Source organism: Dermacentor albipictus, chromosome 7 (genome assembly GCF_038994185.2).
Source record: "Dermacentor albipictus isolate Rhodes 1998 colony chromosome 7, USDA_Dalb.pri_finalv2, whole genome shotgun sequence".
NCBI lineage: Eukaryota > Metazoa > Arthropoda > Arachnida > Ixodida > Ixodidae > Dermacentor > Dermacentor albipictus.
Window position 1 is genome coordinate 123334501 of NC_091827.1, and position 17626 is coordinate 123352126.

At 47.5% G+C, this 17626-nt stretch overlaps 1 protein-coding gene across 2 annotated transcripts in view; it reads right to left on the reverse strand.

Moving 5' to 3' along the window:
• LOC139047606 (uncharacterized) overlaps positions 1–17626 on the reverse strand; it is a 61630-nt gene that overhangs the window by 33030 nt on the left and 10974 nt on the right. The window lies entirely within an intron of this gene.

Consider the following 17626-nt stretch of genomic DNA (forward strand, 5'->3'; position numbering starts at 1 on the left):
TTTATAATTTACCCGTATTTCAACAGTGTTGTCATTTTAGCGATATTGACGCTAGGTTTAGCGCTTTATTTGTCTGTTTACTGCAAGGTTTGCTATTTGGTAACCAATGACTTTTTAGTGACCTTTTTAGTGACAATTTAACGACTTATAAGTTAGAAAGATTGCCTGGAAAATGGCCTTCAAGAGTGCGCTTTGATATTCATAAGGCACATGTAAATGGCCGACACTCGTTTTACGATGCATAGGCTCCGTGACCATGATGAACCAACGCGGTTGTCTTCACTTTGTGATTGTGCTTCACATCGCAGTGGTCATCGTAGCCTTGACATTGTGGGAACAAAATTGAAGTTCCTTTATTATTTACAAAACCTTTTTGAATGTGTTTAAACACTGCGGGTTGAGCGGTGTCACTGAATCTGTGCGTTTACTAGACGCTTGGCAAGCGTGTCAGAGAACTAATTTACCAAAAGCAAGTGGAATAAATTTTATGTTCAGATTTCGAACACAGCAGACGAATAAAACATCGACGGCCTAAGAAAGGCGTAAATATCAGAACGGCAGCTTAAGCTAGATGAAGGTGAAAATATGGCATTTGACCTGTACAAAGCTCTGGTAATTCTCCTATGATAACAATATGCGGCCAAGTGCGTTCCACATAATCTAGCTATGCTACCACGAATGCCGAGAAGCACGAAAGTTCAGGATAATAGGCAGACTAAATGCATTTTCATGCTAGGAAAACTAAGTTGCTCGTGTTCCTTTGAATTGTGCTGTATTTGCTGATTTCGAATCTGAAGATACTGAAAAATTTAAGCTGTGATAATTCAGTATGTAAATGATAGAGGTAGGCGATTCAATATCGATTTTTCAAATACGAATCGAATACGAATATTAAGTATCGAATATTGATTAGACAAATGCTTACGCTAATTATACAGCAGGAATATTTCTTTCAATATAATTAGGAACCCGCTTGCACTGAATAGATAGTCAACTATCACGCACAATTAAAACCGTTTTAAACACAAGATCACAAGAGTCATGAAAATAATTACACAAATAGCCACTTGACACCTCTTAAGCCTGCTGGCAAACAAGCTTTCCAAGAATGACAGGCATTTGAAACTAACTTTTAGAACACACAATAAATAGTTCGAAAATATCAGAAGTTTTGGAAAAGGAAAATAAAACCCTAAGAACGTATGTGTACCCCAGAAAGAACGCAGAGCCTTTTACAAGAAAAAACATCACTGGTTGCAACGTAAGAGATAAAACTCTTACATGACCAGGCTGCAAGAAAGACCAATTGCCACGCCATAAGCACATTATAGTCAATTGTCCAGTATTAGACAAAAAGAGGGAAAACGAGGGACCCAGTACTGTAAGGGCACCGTTTTTGTAGGAACGTTGGCACGTATTTGTTAGTCAGAACCATATGAAATCAACACATAGTGAAGAAAGGGAACGCTTAGGATAAATTGTTTGTAGTTTCTAATTGAGGTGCAAAAATGAAAAGCTAATGGGAAATGGAGGAAAACTCAACTTGGGGCTGACGGTAGGAGCCTAATCCACAACCTCTGCATTAGGCGCCCGTTGCACTAAATATTGTGCTAAGGCAGCGGGAGTTCTCACGCCCATGCATTCTTGTGTATTTATGTATGTGTACAAGATGTCACTTGTGGGGTTCTCACACCCGTCCTCTTGGGACAAAGGAACGACAATACAGTTGTGCAAACAGTCACAAGGGCATTTATTGCACCTATCATTACATCAATGCCTGCTAGCCGAGTTGCTATCCACAAAACATGCCGGTGGGCGCGCGACAAATCGCAGAAGTCCGACTCACCGCGACCGGATAGCCAGCGAATATGTTCGCCCCTTGCTGGATCCCAACGCCTGGTCGCTCGCGCGTACAGTCACACGAACGGTGGCTCTTTCGCACGAGGCCTCACGAGACGGTCTCGCAGAAGCATGGATCGGCGCACGCGCGGCACGTCCGCGCTGCTTTTCGGCTCGAACCAAAGAGGCAGCGCCTTATTCTTTGAGCGCCCAAGTAACCCCGCCTGTAGGCGGCGTTAGTAGCGCAACACTCGCGCCATCTCTCGTACTGCGCTTCAACCACTCCGACCGCCGCGAGCATCGCGGCATCACGCAGGCCACGCGACGAAGCCGGATTGCTGGAGACGGGAGCTATACGGGAAACCAAGATATCAGGGGACGCGTGAGAGTCGCGCATCCCCACAAACTCAATGAGTGTTAACCAGCAGCACACCTCCGCCGCAGAATCGAAAACAAAGCTTGTATTACCCATCTGGTTTCTGCATTGCGTTTGTCAAAAAGTCTGTCGCTGTTTTACTTCTGATAATTATAATTTGCTATACTTTGTTTAGCATGTGGAGAACAGTAACCCGATTTGTACAGTCGGTTGTTGCGAAATATTTGGTTAGTTTTGATATTGTAAAATACCAAATAGTGCATTTTCGAATACGAATAAAATATTACACACCAACTATTCATATCGGAAACTCGGAGATTTGCCTCTCCTGCAGCAAATACATTACCAAAGCTAAAGGCCTCTATACTATGTTGAGAAATTCACTGTTTTCCATCAGCTGCACGAACATTAGACCAACATGACATGTCTACGTAAATGATTTACTTCACGCTAACTTATATTAGAGTGCTTCAAAAAACATACATTGTTAATACATTGTTAAGATCCACTTGACAGGTATAGCGAGAACTTTAGTCACTTTTTTTGTCTAACTTGAGTGACATGCTTCCGAAAATGCTGGCAACACTAGACGGTAATGGTTCATAATGTGCGATTGAAAAGCAAATCTATCGATGACAAAGGTAACTTTCACTGACGCATTTTCAGCCTTTTTTATTGCAATGGCAATCGCGTAATCCGCAAGTGAGGCAGACTTTACAGGATACTTGTCACCTGGGCCCGCTTTTTGTATGCATTCTCCACCCAATCGGGAACCTGAACTTCCGTATAATCTCCAATGACGACTTTCCAACACATCAACATGTCATTACCACATTAAATAAAAGAACGTGTCATTGGTGGAGCGGTCCACCAATAATACCGGTCCGCTCCGCAACCTATGAAAGGAGCTCCCACTCCGTGTCGGGGTTTTGTGGCAAAGCATACGAAAAAGGAACATGTATTGCAGTGAAGTGAAAGGGGAAATTATATGCAAGGCAGGGCAGCTGCCGTTGCTGGCGTGGGGCGTCAATGCGGACAGAGAAGCGGTGACAGAGTGATCCCAGGTGGCACATACTGCGAAGATCACTTTACACACACACACACACACACACACACACACACACATATATATATATATATATATATAGTGAGAGAGGGAGAGAGATGACTTGCCCCCCACACGAAAAATAGTCGGTACGCCCCTGTCGAAGGCCGTCGGTCGGACTCGCCGGCGATTCCATGAACGACGCGTAGACGCGTAACTACGTAGAGCGTTAGATGTATGTGTATAGTTATGCTGACACCTTTATTAGTTACGAAGAAACAAAGTTTGCCTCTTATGTCAAACAGGCAACAAGCGATGGCCCTTTCTATACTCCGGCATAAACATCATCGCTTGTTGCCACGCGAGTACGGCAGGCTTTGTCATTTTCTCTTGACCGCCTACACGCTCTCAAAATGAGCGCTTATGCGCGCGGAGTTTACTCTCGCAATTCGAACACACAAACTATATGGCTGATGAAGAACGCACAAAGTGAGGAGCATGTACTTGTAAAAATCAGCAGTATAGCCACTTTCCTCGAAACGACGACTACATGGTCGTAGTCGCCAAATTCGACGTGTCCGGGACACATGCGTTTTCTTCTTATTGTGATGGAAAGATTAGGATATGGGCATGAGAAGTGCTCCTATAGGTTTGTCAGCATTTCATCATTACTTCGTGCCAACGGTGCATGGTTTCTACTGTACCTGAAGCGAACCGCGAGGAGTGGCTGTTAAAGTACCGATGCAAACAAGTGCGCCGTACTTGTTTTGCATAAGTACTCTGCGCGCAGTATTACCCATTTAACGAGCCATGGCCACTATGGTCAAAACTGAGCTATAGAAGCAGTTTTTATCATCCGATTGGTGCACTTTAGGTGTACGCCTATCAACGGCAATTAAATACGTGAAATCGGCTTCTACGACAGCCGTAAGCTCCGCTGAGTGTAGTCGACCCCAGCTCGAACTTGATGTGGCGGCTGGCGAGTGCTCATCAACTTTCGAAGCACGTTTGGATTGAGTGTGACTAAATATGAATAATAGAAATACAAACGCAGGCGCTCAGGCTATCGCGTTTCGGTGCAATGTATTCGTCCAGAGCCACATCGCACGGCTTGTTGCCATAGCTGCACCAAAGCCCGTCGGCATATTTGAACGACTTGCGGTTGTAAGTCACGCCAGAGACGTTGCAGGCCTCGGTGTCTTGCCCAGGAAGCGTCCAGTCACACAAAGCTAAAATTACGACCACTGCCAAATGCAGATTGGTGCGTTTTCGAATCACTACGCTGGAACACCGGCATGTATTGGCCTCTTCTTCTTTACTTTCGTCCCAGTTTTATGCCCTTTCCTTAGCTCAAGTACAGATGTCATGTGAATTCATCGGAAGGCCAATGGTTTGCGATACTTCCTACACTCTTCATCGTAACAACGCAGTGCTAGAAAAAATGCTGCCATGCTGGCAATGTTCCACAATAGGCGAACTGTTTGCAATGCAAGTTGTGCATCTATCTTTAATGGTTATCTGCTCAATGCACTCGATTTTCGGTGCGGATACAGAAGCCAGCAAATCGATTTTGCAGACTATGTGTACCACAGGCATGGCGACGATATAACAGTGGTGGTGGGTATCTTTGCAACAGGATACCAGTCTGTAGGTGACAGACTTCGCGAAATGGTTGTAAAATATTCGACGTCATAGCACCACCGTATTGCTACCGTTATTAAAAGCAATGACAGTTCCAAACTGCGCGCGTTCCAATGCTTGGCCAATTTCTGTATTTTCCAGTTATGGTTGATGGGTAAATTACAGTTATTGAACGACAAAAACACTCCCTTACCAAGAAAAGCTGCATAAAGGAAAAGCAAGAGCAGCTACACACGTGTGGCCATGTTTAAGTTGCAGCACCCAATTACCACGAACTCACCAATCTTAAGCCCGTTCTAGTAAGTAAGTAAGTTCTAGCCAAGTGTTGATCAGTAAGGAATAGTCTCATTGTATAGGGAAGTAACCACGAGCTGAACCAAGCCATTTCTTAAAAAACGTTTATTCTGACACAAGCAACCTAAGTAAGCGAAAATACTTGGAAATCCTCGACGTCGCGTTGCAATGTTCTTCAGGCACCAAATTAAAATAGCTAATAGAACGTTGTGCTTCCCTTAAAGGGTACCTAGCGGTTTCGGAGAGTTCGCGCAGCATGCACGATGACCGAGATACACATTTGGAACTCATTCTTCATTAAACATTTTACATATAGAGATTAGGCAGCGCATGATCACCGCATTCCCATTTCATTTTCCCGAGAATTAAATTTATTTGGTTTTAGGTGCCAAACCACGACCTAATTATGACCCCACTACGGATTAATTTTGACCAGCAGGGGATCTTTAACGTGTCGCCGATGCAGGGGACACAGATGTTCTTGCGTTTAGCACCGACCGAAATGCGGCCGTGGTGGCCGGCATATGATTTCGCGACGTCGTGCTTAGCAAAGCAACACTACAGCCGCTATGCCTCCACCGCGGGGTTTTTATCGCGTTAGAGTTAAGGAGCTCGTGTCGCAGTTAAGCTGGTGTCGTCGGCGTTGGCGGCGTTGGCCGTGAGCGAAAAATGACGGAAGGCAATTCATAAAAACGATTTGCAAGATGGGCTGGGTGGGAATCGAACCAGGGTCCCCGGAGTGTGAGACGGAGACGCTACCACTCAGCCACGAGTTTTTTTTTATTACCGGCTTGGCAAAAGAAAATACAATGTGAGTATTACATGGCCATAAAAAAACAACTAGTCAATGCCGGATCAGTGTGCTGTGATAAGAACGATGTAGGCTAGTCACTCTGTCCAAAGCATTTAGCCAATCAGGAGGGTCACTCTGTGCACAGAAAAATTCGCGGAGATATAACACACTTTCAATGAAGTATTCATGTGCTCGGGCCTGAACAATGCGCTCATGTCTAATATCCATACGCGTTCGCCACACACTGTGCATGCACAGAAGCATCAAAAGATCTACAGGCACTCCCTCTGGTTCTGCGCATGGCAGGAAGCGTATCCCGAAAGCACTTAGCGGCAATTCCTTTTTAAGGCTACGTTTTAGAATATTCCACAAAAACACTGCGTCATGACAGTCCAAAAAGATATGCTCAATCGTCTCCGGTTTTTTACATATAAAGCAATTCACAGACCAAGGTACAAAAATGTTTTTGCTTTGCAGCCACGGTTTCACTGTGAGAGTGCCTGTATGTAGTTGAAAAAAGAAAGATTTAACAGAAGCTCTTATCGGCATTCGTTTAACTCTCTTAAGAACATCTCGCTCTGAACCTACAACAAATACTGTACAATACAACGGTACAGGCAACAATACATCAACAAGATCTTTGTACAGCTTCTTACTAGTAACAGCGGCCAGATATTCACTAGAAAATCTTGCTTTTAGTATTCGTAAAGACACGACCACTTCACGCAAAAAAGCACTTAAAGGCATTGTCCCCGTATACATCAACGACACTAAATAATCAAGCAATGAATCGCGCAGTCTAGCTTGAATCATTGTTCTCAGAAAAGCATCCTTTTGATCACGCAAAAAAAAAACCTGCTTACAATCTGTTTGAGGAACAAATGTGACAACCCCAGCCCCCTATTCAACACTCTATGGAACAGATTACTACGACTTGTACTTTCCCATGTTGAGGCCCATATAAACATCGCTAATACTCTATGCAGCTTTTGCACAGACATCCTCGTCAGACATAACGCTTGCATCACATAAAAGATTTAACGACTAAAAACTAATTACACATGGTGGCTCTTGCAAACACTGAAAATTTATGCCCTCCCCATTTGCCGGTCTGGGTTTTCATCCGCACTACTTCATTGTCCCTATATTCTATGCTATCTCGATAATGTTCGAGGGGGACACCTAGGTAGGTGTCTGGAGTCACCGCCCATTGCATGTTACAAAAAGTCTCAGGCTTGTATTTCCAATTCCCATGCCATAAACCAAGACACTTGTTCCAATTAATAGCACTTCCACTTGCAGTACAAAATTTTACAGCCTCTTGTACAACTGCTTTAACACTGTCATGGTCCGTACAAAACGCTGCTACATCATCAGCATATGCTAAAACTCGAACTTCAGTTTTATGAAAAGTGTAACCCCGGATGTTTGGGCTCTTCAGCAGCCGCAAACAAAAGGGCTCGAGGTAGAGAGCGAAAAGCAGGGGGGATAAGGGGCAGCCGTGTCTCACAGACTACTGCACAGGAATACCATCACTTAACTGCATATTAATTATCACCTTCGCTATACAACCATTGTAGATCATTTTAACACCTTCTGTAATAACTGTTCCAACATTGATATGGTCTAGGATCGAGAACAGAACTTCGTGTACGACTTTATCGAACGCCTTGTGCAGATCTAATTGCAACATGGCCACGCGCCCATACATTCCGTCACAGCAATCAAGGACAGTTCTAGCTGTGTGAACATCGGTAAAGATTGACCTGCCTTTTATGCCGCATGTCTGATGTGGCCCTACAAGTGACTTAATAAGACTTTGAAGGCGTCGAGCTGAAATCTTCACGAATATCTTAAGCGGGGGCTACATGGGGCGTTTTTCTCCTGCGATTATTGCGCGCCAAAAAAAAAAACGCGCTGGCGGGACGCCGGCAAGGCTACATGAGGCGTACGAGCGGCGAACGCCGCCGCAGTGTGGCCAGACAAGGCAAAAATGTTTTGGCTACCACTAAATGAACGAACAATGCTTATATGTTGTTTGCTTGTGTTATAATTAATAAGTTATGCAATACATACCCCACTAATATGTCTGTACACATTACCAGGTATGTTCAGTATTGTATCGATATTTTTGTGGATGTTCAGCGGAGAGAGTTGGCCGGAAATGTTTCGTCTGGTGACCTTGTGCGACTGAAACGGGTGTGCAGGGGCCGAATCTTATAACGGTTCGCTTGGGGAACCGTTCCTTTGGCCTCACCTGATTGGCCAAAATTTTGATTACGTCACAGGTCGTCAGAGGCAGCGGGGCGGTATCGCAATGTTCGAATACGTCACGCATATGTCAATCATCTTAAAGCGAACCGGTCGTAGGAACCGGCGAAGGGGTAGTCCGCTTTGGTTTCCGTTGCTGTGGCTTGGCTGTTGGCTTGTGACCCTGGCCGCGCGCGCCGGTCGCGCGCCCCCGGAGACACGCGGGCGTCGCGCGCGCGTGTGTTGGTTGCTTCGGAGGCGACTACTTGCCTTCGTCGTCTGCTTGGCGTTGCTCTTTCGGTGTCGACCACGGCTGGAGATACGATACGCTTTCGAAGAAGTGACGGATAGTGAGTTGCACCGCCCTTGCTGGCTGTCTAAGTAGACCTTTTGCAGGCTACGCTATCAAATGGAGGAGACTCGGGTGCAAGCGTACGAGTGGCCATTCCACGCAGAGGAAGGAATATTGCGCGCTGGGGTTCATTGCCACTGGCCTGCAGCTCCCAGAGCTCAGTCGGACGCGAAGCATTCGTCGGAATTGCCTAGATTCCTGCTGCCGACATTGTCCACAAAGTTGCTCTCGCAATTACTGTGTTGGCCCGTTGAAGGGCTGGGTCAGCTTTCCCGTGACCTCAGCTTCAAAGTCAATGCCAAGGAGATATTTGCATGGTGAGATCGAATTCCCAGTGCTATCGCCAGTGTGAATAGCTCGCAGATCGCCGTTCAGCTGTCAGAAGGGTTCAACCTAGGCTGGTTCAGCGCTTCCTTCGTTCGGCTGATAAAACTATACAGTCATGACGGGAAGGTATTGTAGAGCTCTCTTATTTGGCTGCCCTTTTTTCTCTATTTCGGGAGTGCCATACTTTGTTTCTCAATTTCACGGCACAGCGCGCACCGTCAGCACCACACTCTTCGATTTGACTTCGCGCAGGAAACGCAGGGCCCGTATACCGTAATCTTCGATTTAAGTTCCATTGCTTCTATCACGCGACGCGCCGTGGGGCAGATCGCAGGGATAGCGGCAGCGCGGCGGCGAGCGAGTCATGTCCGAGCCGATGACGAAGGGCGAAAAAAGAAGGAAAACTGATATAGACGGCTAGTAAAGGTGTCCCTAAGAACCAGTTCACGGTTTTGTCGCGCTATCTATTTGAGAAGTGCTGGTAGTGCGTTCGTGTTGCATGCATCGTGCGAGCTCCTGGTAGCAGACGACATAGCGCTGCGCTCTGCCCACTCCGTGGCCAACTCATTTACGCTTACGATACCGCCTGTGGGCTGAGAATGAAAAAGAATGACATTAATAAATTACTTCTGCATTGCGTAAACGACCGGCACCACAGGTTTATACGTCAAAACTTGGCGTATAATATTAAATTTATATTTTACATTTGTTTAGCAAGCAGAAACATTCTGCAATTCCTCGATTAGCTCGTCATATAGTGACGTACACTTCAGAGGTGGCACCCTCTCATCTATTGGTCGCGTCCTCCGCTTCTTGCACCGCCGGCTTGGGAGTGGCACATCAAGTGACGTAAGTGGCGAAGCGAACGCTTCGTATTCCGAACCGTTATAAGATTCGGCCCCAGATTGCGCAGTGTTTGAGCGCACGCGCGCGAAGTGTTCAAGGGATGGCAAGGAACGGTGAGACGGCTGGCCGCTCCCGCCAAAAACAGACGGAAGTGACTCCGACACGCCCTTCCGGTAGCGTCAGACGCGTGCGCGCCGCGTCGAAATCTAGCCGGTCCTGATCGGCGGCGGCGGGCGTTTTTCTCGACGTCGGGCGTCAAATCGGCGCCGTGAGGCGAAAATCACCTCAAAAACGCTCCATGTATTCCGAGCTTTATAGTCTACGTTTGTTAGATGATGGGATGGTATGATTCAACAGACTGTAGCTTAATCGGATCATTAGTTTTAGGAATTAGTACTACGTGGGACGCTCGGAAGGATGGAGGACTTGCTTTCATTTCATAGAATTCGCTAATCAGCCTTTCAAGTGCGACTGCCATTTCGGTTCTAAAGGCTTTATACAGAAATGCACCCAGACCATCTGGCCCAGGCGACTTGTTTGAACTAAGTTCCAGAATCGCTGATTCAATTTCCTCAGCCGTAATACTGGCTTCCAGAGCATGCACAAGGTCACCCTCTAATCTCGGCTCTAATCTCTAATCTAATCTCGGATATGGATTCACCCTGTTTGATGTGTGAGTAGGCTGATCGGCGTCTCCCTTTTCCTTAGATGGCTACCAACCTCACGTCCAGGCTACGTGTTGCTACGCTTAATGTAAGGGGCCTGTCGGCGCGTAGAAGGCAACTGCAACTGAACCGCCTTCTGCTAGAAAACGAAATAGATTAGCTCGCGGTTCAGGAAACTAAAATTGAAGAAGGAGAACAAACAAACACAATGCTGGCTGTCTATCGTAGCAGATACAGCGTTTGCGTATATCATGCTGTTGGAAGAGCGGGTGGATGCGTTATTTTTTTAAGAAATGGTATTGGGGCTGTTGATACTGTGTTCTCGTGTGAAAGTGGGCGTCTTGTAATGTGCGATTTTGCATCGGTTGGAGGGGCTTGGAGAGCTCTGTGTGTATACGCTCCGAATGCAATTGCTGAAAGGGAGAGTTTCTTCCGACAGGTGAGGCCTGTCCTGCTTACTGAAAGGCGGGTGATCTTGCTTGGCGACTTCAATTGCGTCTGTAGACCAGAGGATAGGACAACAAACCGTTCCTTTCGAGATCGTAGCGCCGAGTTACTTTCCGAAATTGTAGGTGAGCACGACAATGAAGATGTAGGCTTGATATCGACGCATCGAGGCCAGGCAATGTACACTCACTTTCAGGGAGGCAGACATGCTAGATTGGACAGTATATATGTTCCTGTCGAATGTTCGCTGTTATGTTCTGACTACCAAACGATCTATGTCTCGTTTAGTGATCACTGCTTAGTCATGGTTACAATCGGTACGAAGAGAATAGCTGCGAAATTTAATTCGGACTTGTGGAAGTTTAATGATAAATTACTGGAAGATGAAGAGTACGTGACTAAAGTCAAGGATTATATAGCGAACATGCTGCGAAGTAACTCCGGAAGTTTTACACAAGTATGGGAGCAGTTCAAATGTGATATTAAAATAGCCGCTATTGATAGATCCTGTGCGCTTCGGCGAAAAGAAAAACAACGAGTTAAAGAGCTGCAGAGTGCCCTAGATTTTATGCTAAGTACGGAGTGCTACGAGCCGGGATTGTTCACAAAAGAAATTAAAGAGACTAAAACTAAGCTCGAGGCAATAGACGAAGAAATGCACCGTGGAGCAGTGATAAGGGCGCCTAACGAAAAACTGTGGTCCGGAGAGACGCCTACCAAACGCGCGCTCAGTGATGAAAAAAGGCACGCTCTGTCGAAAGAGATAACGGAAATGTGCTATCAAAACGAAATAACAAATCGAAGAGAAATAATCAAGCAGGCATTCGTCGAACACTCAGCCACAAGTTCGATGGTTCAAAGTAGGACAAAAGCGCCTCTAGTGAATGCGGTTTTGCCTTAGAAACGGGCTGTAGAAAGTTATACTGCGGTGTATATCGGTAATTATGAGCATGTAAATTACAGAAGACGCAGTTAGACGAGTAGCGAAGTACGTTTTCGCTATGTTTCTTCTGCGCGCGGCGCACACGCACAGCCATCTTGCGGCAAACACAGAAGACCCCCTCCTCCCAATGTAGGGCGCTGCCGCGACAGGTGGCGCGCCACTCGCCCGCTTCACCCCTTCGTCTCCTTTGAGCGCATTGGGGCCGTGCGGTGACCGGTGCAAGGATGCCCCAATACCCTTCCGGTTAATAAGTTTTCGCACTCTCTCCCCTTCCGACTTGCAGCGTGCGTCACTCGAACCCTCGTGTTTAGGCGACGCGGCTCTTCATTCCACTCACAGCGCGATTCCTAGGTGCAGCGTCCAATGCGGGACGCCTCTGACGTGATCGCTGCGGCGTAGCGCGTCTGGTGGGAAAGCTTCCCCTGCGATGTGTGCCATGCTGCTAGCGAGGAGTCATGCGTCTGCGTGGTGCTCCCAAGCGAGATAGAGGACGATCCCATCGAGGCGTCAGCCCCATGAGCGCGTCCGCCTTCATGGCACGTCACGGCCCGGCTGTCCGTGCCGATCACGACGCTTGGCTCGCGTAGATCGTTTCTCCCTCCGAAACACCGAGTTCTTTGGTTCGTTCCGCTTGCTTAGGCGCACGTTTCGTCTTTGTGTGGCTCAAGTGCATGCCGAGCGAATCAGTGGGCGGTGTGAACGGGGTGCGATAACACTATCACGCTCCACTCTTGAAGGCGAAGCTTAAGCGTCCTCCAAGCTGTTTTTCGCTACCGCTGCCATAATATCTATGATTAGCTGCTGAAGAGAACACAAGTTGGTTGTGGTTCCTCTCAAGAATCGTGGTTCTATAAAAACATAACCAACAGCCACAGGGTGAACAAAGCGTTATTTTCGTTGGGATGCTCTTCGTTTAGCATCTCTGTGCCTGCATGACTCACAATGACAAGCCTTGTGAGCTTATTCACATCGCGGCAAGAGTGGTGGGCGCACTGCACCGCGCGCGTCTGGCTTGTCTTTTGCGGTACATTCATTTCGTCGTTATCGCCGTAATGAAAAGTATGCGCCTATGCTAATAGCACAGAGTTCTCAACGAAAAAAAAATGCTTTGCCAGTGTAGACTGATCAAGCGTTGACATTCACTATCCCTTTAAGCTCAAGAAATTTTCATCCTGCGTTCATGTTTTGTTTTTGTTGCCCGTACATTTTGCATAGAGCTTGCCGAGAAGCAGGGAGTCTCTCAGCGGCTTTCTTTACCGCGGTCGTGTTCCGAGCGCCGGCATATGCTGCGCGGCCACTGCAATCGATTGTGCTTTTTGCGCGAAAATATTTTGCCGGGTTGTCCAGCCGGCGGAGGTGAATTGGTCGTCCGCATCATACAAAGGAAAACAACGCCGCGCTGGCGTCGATGGCTGTTGACACGCCGTGCGCGCCGTGTTTGCTCACCTTCTATGGCAGCGGCTGGCGCGCTGGCGCCGCATCGTTGGTTCATAGCGTCGGAACACACTTGTTTCGTCCTGCAAAAGTTTGGGAGGTATTGCGGCTCGGGGCTTTGTTATTGCGTTGTGAGCGAGTCAGTCCTGTACTTTCCGGTTCCCGTGGAGGAGCACGTGGCTTTTCGCTCTATCGATTCGCATGCCACACGCGTGTTCCTGTCGCAGCGGCGGTTTGTGTGGGCACTGGCCGGATCGCCGTTGCGCTCTCCACTATCGTTGTCGCCTCTTCTCCCAGGGGACGCCAGGTACCAGGCGAGGCTGATTGTTTGCTGTGGGTTGTCGCTCTTACACTGTGCGAATTGAATCGGTGGCGTCGCTGCATAATCGGAGATGTCATGAGGATACTCCGTTTTGCCGTGTTTCGAGTCGCGGAATTGATTACTGGGGCGCCTAGCCTTAATATCCTCACGAATAATATGGTTCACTCTTTCCACCAATCAATTCAGGAGCAACACCTTTCAGTAACCTCAGGCTTTGCGTAAGCCAATGGACAAATTTCTCTAGTTAGCTAAGGCTGGAATCCAACAACAAATACTCGGGTTTTTCACTGGCGTTTCGATATTTTCTTCAGTTTGCTTGTATGGGCGCTTAAAATAACTAAATGTATTGAGACTGTCAGTTATTACCGGAAGTTTGCTCATAGTGAAGGCAAATTTCGGGGTTGAATGTCACGTGGCTGCACGAAGCATTATCTAGCACGCTGCAGTGCGGGGCTTCGGAGCCTTCTTTTGACAAACGTGAGCGGGCGCTTAAACCTGTGTACGCGAACATTTCGGCGTTTCGCTCCCGCCGAAATACTACCTGTGTGACGGACAATAAAGTCCCCAACCTCTATAGGCAACATGCGCTACCGCGGCCGCGTTAACTATCAACTCATTCACTCCACCATATGGAAATTGTCAAATTATGCAACCTGACTTTATCAAAAACTAACCGTACTCTACTACTTTTCTTTCTTTTTTTCTGACGATAGACCACAAACCAATGACTGCTCACTAAAACCACGGTTTAACCAAAATTAATCGATGTCGCTAGCTGATGCACTTGTGCACAATATATTTTGTTCTTGTTACTCGAATGGATCTATTAATTCGCTTTGAAATTCCTACACTGCAGTATTTTGCATCTATTTTAAAGCTTCAACGTAAGATTCATGTATTCTGCGAATTCTTGGCTTACCGAAAGAAAAGTTTTCTTCAGACACTCTCTAGGGTTTGCCTATACGCTTCCGTAATAAAGTCCATTTGTGTAAAAAGAATAAAGGCAAAATGTTTATCTAGATTCTGATCATTTCGCATTGAACGCTAAGAGGGCCGTCATGAGCAAAAATACTTGATACGTAACCAGATTACGAATATATCTTACATCAATGTGGACGTTGGAGGGCCTGTGCTAGCGTTTCTCTTCCTTAATAGGTACTTGAATGCTTCGCCTAAAAGATGGTTTGCGCACACGCCACGTTTCTGCCAAACTTGGTACAACTTTTCTCATTTTCTGCGATATGGTAAAGAAAAAGGCAGGCCTCAGCTTGGAGCGAACGTATTGATGAGAGAATTTGTCTGCTGTTCTTGAGGCCACATGTAAATATACTATGGGCGTTTATTACGGTCGGCTTCTTCATCTGTATATTACCATCACCATCCTACGTTGATCGTTCATCATTTTCAACAGCTCCGCCATGTATTTGGTACCCCGACGGTTCGTTCTACCATCGCCAAGCAAACCCTCGCCAACAACAGCCAGGCGAGTCTTACACATCGAGGATGTTATTGCGCTCTGCCGCCGCGTGAGTTCATCTACCTCAGAGTCAGGCAAAGTACGCCACATTATGAAAGGCATTATAGAACAGTCGCCTTCAATGCCCTTGACGTCAAGAACCCCGCTGCAATCACTGACATCATCACAACGGGACAGCGCCTGGACGAACGTGTCAGCGTCTGTTCGCCTTCAGCCGGACGTTGGCGACTATTCTTCCACGGTGGACCCACAACTGCTTCTCATGATAAGAGCAAGGATATTACGATCAATTGGCTTGTCATCGCCGTCGGTGTGCCCTAGTCCGCCTTCTGGCGCGGCCTTCCCTGATGTCATCTGGGATGAACTGGCCTCCTTGACCTACTCCGCGTACGTGCAACCATCAGTGTCTCGTCCGCTACCGATGTACGCGCAAGTTGCTGCTTCGCCTCCAGGTAACGCCAACTCAACGGTGCCGTTAACAACGTACGCGTCCGTTGCTGCCACGCCTCCACAGAACATTACGTCCATGCCGCCTGAGCCTTAATCGGCCCATCTGACTGCACTGACTCCCGGAGCACCTAGCACCTACCCGCCTTTGCGTCCGCCACGATCCACGCGCTATTATTGCGGCTATCGTGGCCATACTTGACGTTTCTGCCACAAGCACCCGCAGGACGAGCGTCGGGGTACGAAATGTCTGAACGAAAATTTTTTAGTGGATCCTCTTTCCAAAGCCGGCGCTTTTCTTCACCACTGCTCCGCTATACATCTCCGCACGCAACGACCGAGGCCCATCCAGCCGGACGCCGCCCCACGTCACTACTACGGCCCGTCTCACTCAACTGCACCGTTAGTCCGGAAAACTAAGCGATGCACTGTTTGAAGGAAGAACTGCACACGTCAACAGGACTGAAATTCCTACAGTGCGCCCGTCCAATATGCTTTTGGTGTTTGTCCAAGGAGTGCCCGTTGATGCTTTGTTGAACACAGGTGCGACAATTTCCGTTATCCATGCTGATTTATGTTCCTGCCTCAGACCAGTCGCGACGTCTTACGATGGACGGACGCTAACTGCAGCCCAAGGGGGAGCTGTTCGGCCTTCCGCTTTATGTACTGCCCGCGTCGTAATCGATGACATCCTGCCCCATATTCAGTTCGCTGTGTTGTCCCCGTGCGCTCAACTTATTTTAGGGTGAGATTTTCTTTCTTCTGCTTCCGCGGCCATTTTTTGTGGGCGACGCGCCCTGCATCTGACCGGGGAAGAAACATACACGCCGGTGCGCCTGATCGCTGCGGAAAATACCGAACTACCTCCTGGCCGACATCGAATTGTTACCATTCTATCAAACGATATTGACCATGGTGACGTCTCGGTCTTGCCTTCTTACCGTTGCCTTCATAAAGGCATCGATTTTGCACCAGGCGGGGTTCGATTTTACAGTTGTCACCGCCACGAACGCAACATCGGGGAAAATTCCCCTTCCGCAACGCACCCCGGTGGCTTGCGCGGCCGACCCAGGGCTTGTGTGCGTCGTGCCCCTTAAACCTATACCCTCCAAAGACCCTTCTACTTGTGCTACTGCTTCTACCTTCGCCCTTACTGCAGCCATCAGCAGTGACTTGCCACCTTCAGAGATGCAGCAGCTGGCTGCTTTGTTGAACAAACATGCAAATTATTTTGATCTCCATTCGTCGGCTTTAGGCAAAACAACAGTTGCAGCGCATCGCATTCACACAGACGAAGCGTCTATAGTGCGCCGACGCCCATACCGCGTATCTTTGGCCGAGCGGAAAATCGCAGAAGACAATGTCGCAGATATGCTAGAAGACGTCATCTGACCTTTAGCTAGCCCTTGGTCATCTCCTGTTGTTTCGGTCGACAAAAAAGATGGTTCCGTGCGCTTTTGCGTCGATTACCAAGCCCTCAATAAGATCACTCGAAAGGACGTATATCCAATGCCACATATTGACGACGCCCTTGATTCGCTTCAAGGCGCCGAATACTTTTCAAGCCTCGTTGTCCGTTCTGGCTATTGGCAAATTCCCATGCACAAAGATCATAAAGAAAAAAATGCGTTTGCTACCACTGACGGACTTTGTCATGCCTTTCGGGCTATGCGATGCATTTGCGACTTTTGAGCGCATGATTGATGCCGTGCGCCTGAGATAAAAAAGTTGCCTCTGCTACCTGGATGATATTGTCGTTTTTCCATGAACATTTCCTCAGCACCTGCAACGCTCGGATGAAATTCTCACGTGCCTTACCGACGCTGGCCTTTAGCTCAATACGAAGAAATGGCGCTTCGCCAACAGATCTATTAAGGTCCAAGGAGCAATAACGTCTGTTTATTATTGTTCCCGTGCCCACAAGTGTTGCGAGAAGTTTTTTGTGATTGTTTTTCTATGAGCCTTTTGTTGTTGCGCGCGGGTGATGTTGAAAGCAACCCTGGACTCACAACCCCCCACTCCGTAGCCCTTTTACACATTCAATCTTTACCTTCCGATCCCACTGAACAGAGGAAAGTTATTTTTTCATTTGGTAAAGGACGTACACACCCGTTCGCTGCATAGTTCT